General features: G+C 49.7%; 1 long non-coding RNA gene across 1 annotated transcript in view; it reads right to left on the bottom strand.

Moving 5' to 3' along the window:
• Nucleotides 1-7,334, bottom strand: part of LOC141370064 (uncharacterized) — an 18,557-nt gene extending 11,223 nt beyond the window's left edge. The window contains exon 1 of the long non-coding RNA XR_012373760.1: nucleotides 7,259-7,334. This is a non-coding gene — a long non-coding RNA (uncharacterized lncRNA). The remainder of the gene's footprint in view (nucleotides 1-7,258) is intronic.
• Nucleotides 7,335-8,132: the final 798 nt, after the last annotated feature.

The raw sequence follows: 8,132 nt of genomic DNA, 5'->3' as shown, positions 1-8,132 counted from the left end.
ATGAACCATGAGAGACGATGGACTCTGAAAAACAAACTGAGGATTCTAGAGGGGAGGACGGTGGGGGGATGGGTTAGCCTGGTGATGGGTATTAAAGAGGGCACATTCTGCGTGGAGCACTGGGTGTTATGCACAAACAATGAATCATGGAACACTACATCAAAAACTAATGATGTAATGTATGGTGATTAACATAACAATAAAAAAATAATAAAAAAGGTTTTGGTCTCAGCAAAGATCAATGGGGCAAAAAAAAAAAAAAGATGAATGGGGCATTTTAAGTGCTTCTGTGTGTGGCCCTGAGAGACATGCAGGGGGGCTCCCGGGGCTGCAGGACCGGCCTGTCGCCTCAGTTGTCCAGGACGAGCTCCATCCTGACCAAGCTGAAGTCAGTGCCCTCAGGACATTTCCAGTAGTAATACTACTATGTTGTGCTCTCTTAGCTATTCTATTATGGCAATGGGCATATTCTCCAAAGCACAGCCTCCCTCAGACGGATGGGTTGGGGTAGGGGATGCAACCTTCATGGCTGGGAGAAGGGAAGATCAGGGATGGGAGCTCATTTAGTGGAGCCATTAAGTTGCCAAGTTGAGTCGGGAATGCAGATCCCCCAACACCAGGCCCTGTGATCTCTGCATTCTGGCAGCCTTAGACCACCCTGTAGAGTTGGCCAGGTTTACCCCCGAGACTCTCTCCTCCCTTTTGGTGACCCAGCACCCTTCAACGGTCAGCCAGGAAACCCCTACTACCTCATCCTCAAGCTAAAACCCGTCTTCCTTTGCTGAAAGGCCCAAGTTCTGAAATTGCCCCCTTCTGCACCCACCCCATCAAGTCCCTCCCTGTCTTTTGGAAACAGCTCAAAGGAGAAAGTAATGGGATTAAATGCATTTGCAGATAGATGTGAATTAAGAAATAATTGTTTAACCTACTTAGCCAGGGATACTTCGGAATCCCCCAACGTAAGTATCTCAAAGGGTGTAATTTCAAGAGCTATTTCTGGGCACAAAAAACACATTGTAAGGTGTCTGCTTACCTCTTAAACTCCATTCTGGATGGCCCACCGCATGGATGCCTGGTTGGGCCTGGAAAGAAGAGGTTCTTCAGCCCAGGACATCCTTTAAGTCCTGAGTGCGTGAGCAATGACAGCACTGAAAGTAGGCAGATAATATGCAAAAGATCTGGATCCAATGCAAGTGTGGACAATGAATTAACCTGAGAGCCACAGCTGCTGACAACAGAGGCAGGTGAATGACGCTGGGTCCCACTGCCAGGATGAGGCTCTGCACATGGCTGAGTCATCCTAGAACTATTCATCCACATTCCCAGCACGGTGCCAAGCAGGATGGTGAGGTTCCTCCTGTCCTCTGCTGCCCTCGCCCTGCTTGTTCTGGAAACCCAGCAACACTTCTGCAACAAGGGGGCACTAGAGAATCTGCTCTGAGACTCTGGGGCTCATGCCAGGCTTCTAACTTTTCAGCAGGAATCTTGGATCTCATTGGTTTACACATTCCCCAAAGCACGGAACTAAGAGTCCCCAGACCCCTTTTCCTCTCCACCAACCACTTCTACGTGTCTTTTCAGATCATCTCTGGGCCTTCTGTTCCTTTCCTCATATGACTGAAAGTGTACACTTCAGAAACAGACTCCTCTTCTTTCCTGCCTGCTCTGGGCTTTCAGCTTCACCTAGCAGGGCTCTCCCCCAGCGCCCAGATCCTCCCTTCCATGCCAGGAGACCTTCCACTCACGTGCCGTCAGAAGCTTTGCTGTCCATGGGAATGCGTTTGCTACCCTTAGCTGGGCGCTCACCACAGCTCCGGCACCACGCTAAATGCTTGGCTTGCATTATCTCATTTAATCCACCTAACAAACTAATAACGTAGGTGCTAGTGCTAGTATTACCACTTTCACAAGTGAGGAAAAGTGCACAAGCACATTAAGTAATTTGCCCCAAATCGCATAGCTGGAAAGTGGAGGAAATGGGGTGTTCTTGTGAATACAGATGGTGTTCCAGTGCATTGCCTGATGTTTTTATTTTTGCAAGCTGTTGAGTAAATTCTTTGACATGGGATGAATAATGGGGTCAGACAGAAAGCACATTAAACATTTTAATAACTCTTTCCAAATTGCCCACAGAAATGATTGTACAAATTTTACCCCCGTCAACGATGTATGAGAGCACCTGTTGACCAATGTCCTTGCCAACAGTGGATATTGTTAATCCAGTATCTTTGTCAGTTTGATAAGTAAATGATCTTGTTTTAACTTCTAGTCTTTAGTTAAGAGTGAGTTTGAGCATAATTTCATGTTTATTGGCTATAGTTTTCTGCGCAGATATAAACATTGGTAATACAAAATGGAACTGATTTCTCTGACAAAATCTGCCTTTCTTTATTGCCTGTTCGTTGACGGCACAATCATCCAGCAGTTAACGCAAAATAGCAACCTGGGAACAGACCTTGGTTCTTCCCCTTCCCTCTACAGCTGGTCAAGCAAGTTGCAAGGATGGCACCTTATAAATGGCTCTGGGATGGACTCCTCCTTGCAGTCCCTGTGCCCCTCGGCCCCTGAAGCTGCAGTCCCTCAGCACCATTTCTGGAACAGGGCCCTGGCACCAATGCGGAGTGAGCGACTGCACAGCTTTGCCCCATGTCTTCCGGGAGCCCTTTGAGGCGGGTGCTGTTATCCCAATCGCGCCTGCGTCCCCCAGCCCCCACCCCACCATGAGAGGGGATGGATGTCCCCAGCCCCTTCTCCAGTGTCCCCGGGGGCTCCTTCTCCTGGCCTTCTCTTTCCTACACTCCCGAGGTCTTCCTGCATCCCCCCACCTTCTGTGGCAGACTGCCTCATTGCAGGCCCCCTCACGCCTCTGGGACCCGAGGAAGTCCCTGCAAGGTCAGAGAGCCCAGGGCCAGGGCACACTGCCCGGGAGGTCACGTTATGATCCCTTGGTCTCTCTGGGACTCTGACCCTGACTAGCCTCCTCTCTTTTTCTCTCTCTGTACCTATTTGCCTCTCCCTTTCTTCGGCTCCCCTCGTCTCTTTGCTCTTACAGTCTTTCTTCCTCCATATCTTCCCATTTGTGTCTCTGTCCCTCTTCTGTGGCGTGCATCTGAGTGCCTTCTGGCTCCCTCCCAAAGAGAAGAGGATCCTGGGGTTCCAGGCTCGAGGCAGGAGGGGAAGAGCACCACCTGGTCCTCGGCGGCAAGCAGACAACAACCACTACTTTCCCTTGTCTGCCTCTCCGGAGGAGCAAGCAAAGCTCCCCCAGAGCTGTGCCTGCCAGTCCTAAGGCTCGCCACCCCTCTCACCCTCTGGAGTCCTCCTCCTCAGCCCGAACTGCCATTGCCTGTATCCCTGCTCTCACCGTTTCCCTGAGGCAGCTCTGCCCGGCTCTTGAAACCAGCCCAAAGGACCTTTGCCCCAGAGCATCCCTCCTTTGGCGACCCTCCGCCACCACACCCATTTCTCCTTCCACACCCTGTTCCCGAGAATAGTAGGACTGCCCCAGCCTTCTGCACCATTCCCACCGGATGCCACACAGGGGGGCAGCTGTCTCAGGGAAGCAGCAACACGGCCCCCTGAAAATTGGCTTCACTAGGCAAAAAACGCCAGAGACTAGTCGCACACATCTTTATAAAGCCAAGTACCTCTAACCTTCCTCCGAGAGAAGCTGATGTTCCTTATGGTGCTAACTTTTTACAATGTTTTTTCTTAAAACATCTCTAAGCACTGGGCGCCTGGGTGTCTCAGTTGTTTAAGCAACTGCCTTCGGCTCAGGTCATGATCTCAGGGTCCTGGGATCGAGTCCCACATCGGGCTCCCTGCTCAGCGGGGAGTCTGCTTCTCCCTCTGACCCTCCCCCTCTCATGCTCTCTCTCTATCACTATCTCTCTCAATAAATAAATAAAAATCTTTAAAAAAAATTTCTAAGCACTTATGAGGTAAAGGATAGGGGTTGAGGCTGATGCTAAGAAATGAGGCAGGTGTGGGCGCCTGGGTGGCTCAGTTGGTTAAGCGACTGCCTTCGGCTCAGGTCATGATCCTGGAGTCCCGGGATCGAGTCCCGCATCGGGCTCCCCGCTCAGCGGGGAGTCTGCTTCTCCCTCTAACTCTCCCCCCTTCTCATGCTCTCTCTCTCTCTCTCTCATTCTCTCTCAAATAAATAAATAAAAAAATAAATAAATAAATAAAATAAAAAATAAAAAAAAAAAAAAAAAAAACCAAAATAAAAAAAAAAAAGACATGAGGCAGGTGGGTTGGAGCAAAAGAGCCTTCTCTCAGCCTGGACCTGGAGCACGGTCTGCAGGGGCAAGGGGCCATTTCTGAGGAAGGCAAGGGATCAAATGGAATCCAGTGACCCACAGTGTGTGGCTCAGGATCCTTGGTGACCCTTATAGCTCCAGTCCTGCATTAGTGAGCACGTCTGTGGCCAGATGGGCTGGCGTAGGGAAACCCCAAGTCCTCACAGCAGAGGGGGGAAGAGCCTGCCTGAGCTCAGCTTTACTCCCCACCTGCAGAGGCAGGGCTGCCAGAGCCCTCCCCGGCCCCCTTCGTCCCCTTACCCCCTACTCCTCTCCCGTCTCCCCTGCAGATAGGACGGTTGACCTGTCAGAGCTTCAGGGCACCCACAGCAGGGAATGAACAGCACCTCTTCCTGCCCAAACAGCTGTCCTGTTGGTCTCCTTGTTCCCTCCTCTGGTGCGTCAGCCTGTTTCCATCAGGTTTCCTTTCTGTTAGAAGCGCTTGTATTCTCAGTTTTGTGGAATTTAACTGAGGTTTGGATATTTAAAAACAAAGTCAACACCTGTTCTGTGATTCTCCCGAAGCCCGCTCATGGTGTAAACCTCTGCAGCTGGCTCCCATCTGCAGCACACTTTTAGGGTCCCCCCATCCCCAGTGTTTTCTTTGGCATGTCACCAGAATCACCCTGGGGTATTTGTTGAACATGCATAGACCCGGGCTGCTCCCCACTCCTACTGAATCAAACTCTTGGGGTAGGAGAGTGGGTATCTATAGTTTTTAACAAGCTGCCCAGGGGGTTCTGTTGTGAAACAAGCTCAAGCCAATGACCCACCTAAGAAGGGAAAATGTGGGCTCTGGGTGGCAGGCCAGGGCCGTGAGCCTAACTTTGCCGAGTGACTTTGGGAGAGTTCCTTAACCACTCTGGACTCCAGTTTTCTCATCTTACTTTGGGGATGATAGAACTTCCGCGGGATGTTGTTGCAAGGAATGAACAAAGAAATGTGTGCAAATCTCTCCTAAAACACTGCCTTCATGCAATAAATGCTTTATCAAGTAATTCTCAAGTTCCCAGCTGCTGGAGTGGGGGCTCCTAGGGTCCTGCCGGCTATGGTCAGGGGCTTTCATTTCCTGAACAGGGTCTTTGTGATTGTGGCCGAGCTGGGCTGGAAACAGGAGGTGGTGAAATCCTGCTTTACCCTTATCTCTAAGTTTTCAAAACATGTGTATTTTTTTCTTCCCCCCACACAGGCAGCCCCTCTGGCACGGTCTTGCTCTGCTCCTCTCCAGCTGTCTGACCCTGAGCAGAAGGCACAGGATGGGGACAGAACACAAGAAAGCTAGCTCAGTTGCCCTGGCCTTCTCCTTCCAGCCAGCTCAGGCCAAAGCATGTCTTCCCTGGAATTTGAATACTTCCTGAAATACCAACACCATCTCCAAAGCTCCTGGGCTCCGGCCTCCTCCTTCATCCCACAATAAACTCCCTGGACCTGTGTTTGACCTTATGGTGACCCTGTGGCTGCACAGGCCAAGCGCTTCACGTGCAACCTTCCCAGCAACTCCCTGAAACAGGTAATGAGATGCCATTAGGCACATTTTTCGGCCAGGAGAACTAAGGTTCAGGGAAGTCCTGTCCCTTGTCTAAGTCCACACAGCTAACAGATGCTGGGGAACGATTTGAACCCAGGTCTCTGACCCTAGAGTCTGCTCTTACCCACTACAGTCCGCCTGGCAGGCATCTACCTGTGTCCCCTTGGGGCATGTGGTCAATGAGCGATGCCGCATGATGACCCCTGTTTATCCCCTCCCTCCTTTCCCGTCACCCCTTGCGGGCACCGCAGGCTTGTCAGTTACCCACAGTGCCATGGTTTGACACAGCCTCTGAGTGGGCCTGAAGCTCTGGCTAGCTGTGTGATCTTGAGCAAGTTACTTAGCCTCTCTGGGCCTCAGTTTCCTCAGCTATAAAATCAGATTCATACTTTGGGCTACTCAGGGGGTCACTGTGAGGATTATGTACGGGGCTTAGCTCAGTGCCAGCACTAGTCATAAGTAATACCACTTACCGGGACGCCTGTGCAGTCATTTATGACTATCTCACCTCTTCATCTTTTAAGGCAGAGGTTGATAAACCACAGTCAGTGGGGCAAATTGGACCCCTCATGTTTTTGCTTTTTAAAAGATTTTATTTATTTATTTGACAGAGAGAGACACAGCGAGAGAGGGAACACAAGCAGGGGGAGTGGGAGAGGGAGAAGCGGGCTTCCCTCTGAGCAGGGAGCCTGATGCGGGGCTCGATCCCAGGACCCCGGGACCGTGACCTGAGCCAAAGGCAGACGCTTAACGACTGAGCCACCCAGGTGCCCCGTAAGTCAAACTTAATCTTAACTGTTACACTTCTCATGATGTCTTTCGGTGATCACTTCCTGTTTTCTTCCCTTTCCAGTTGTCCTTGAACTTCACTTTATATATTTTTTAAAGATTTTATTTATTTATTTGAGAGAGAGAGAAAGAGCTAGAGCCGGGGGGGGGCAGAAGCAGGATCCCCACTGAGAAGGGAGTCCCATAGTCCCATACTTGATGCGGGGCTCAATGGGGCTTGATCCCAGGACCCTGGGATCATGACCTGAGCCGAAGGCAGACTCTTAACCAACTACGGCACCCAGGCGCGCCTTGACCTTCACTTTAATAGATTTTCCCTGTATGTGTGGGAGAAGCTGTGTGCTGAGGGGACAGCGAGGAGAGCAGGCTTGCAATTTCTGTACTTGCGTCCCTCCTCCTGGTGAAGGAGAATGGTGGGCAGTACCTTCCTTCAGCTTAGCCCTGAGCCGGGCACATACGATGAGGTTTTAATTTATCGTGGTTTTTTTTTTTTTTTGAATTTCCTAAGCTAGATTTTTGCATTATCATCATCATTTACCCTATGACAGTTACCCAAATACTGAAGGCAAGCATTGCTTTTATAAAACAGAACAGGTCATTTCCCCCACTACTCGAAAACTTTTGTTAACCATCATCTTACATTGCTTGGAAAGCAAAGATCAATGTCCTTAGTCCATCCACAAACTCCTTTGCAATGTGGCTGAAGCCAACCTCTTCATTTCATCTCCTACCTCTGTCAGGAAATCAAAAAACAAACAAAAAAAACTGTAGCCATGGCAACGTGTCTCCAAAAGTCAGCCTTCCAGCGGCATTCTGTCTGCACGGGGTACTGCAGAGGTCGGCCACTAGGGGAGCCGTTCTCAAAGTTAAACACTGGAATGAGCGTGGGAGGAGGGCATGAAGGCTTGATTACCAGCTTCCTCACCCAAGAGCAGGTGGTAGGAGATGCTGACCTGGATTGGGGGTTGGGGCCTTGGGCATTTACTCAGGCAGCTTGGATCAGACCCGTGGAGCCAGGAGGAGAGGAGGTGTGGAGATGGGAGAGGGAGCATTGGAAAATCTGGTCTAGACTTCCCTTGCTCTCCTAACACTCTGTGCAAATTCAGGGACTGAATAGGATTATCTTTTGCGTTGGGCTCAAATTCTTTGCTTTTCTAACTCAGGAACGCAGGAATTAAATCGATTTAGATATCTTAGGCTGCCTCTCCATCTAAACTCACTTCCAAACTCAGGGATCAAATGGATCAGATCGTGAGGCGTATTTAAACTTTCTATTTTAGGAGGAAAAAAACACATCGAGATTTAAGATAATAAAGCGGTTTTTTAATCTAATACCTCATGAGTCAGTATTTTATAAAAATAGAATTACTAAGCTTATCAAACTAAATTTAGGACTTTAGAGTCACGTCTTTTGAAATACTACATCTTTTAGGCTGCTTCTGTGTTTTGTTCTTCAAAATCAGAATGACGACGTTCGTCATTGTTGCTTTCATGGCCACATATCGGCTACTCTA

Source organism: Callorhinus ursinus, unplaced genomic scaffold (assembly GCF_003265705.2).
Source record: "Callorhinus ursinus isolate GAN/ISIS: 27379988/994484 unplaced genomic scaffold, GSC_fseal_2.0 scaffold25, whole genome shotgun sequence".
Taxonomy (NCBI): domain Eukaryota; kingdom Metazoa; phylum Chordata; class Mammalia; order Carnivora; family Otariidae; genus Callorhinus; species Callorhinus ursinus.
Note: the sequence above shows the minus strand (reverse complement) of the source record. Positions and strands in the feature narration are given on the sequence as shown.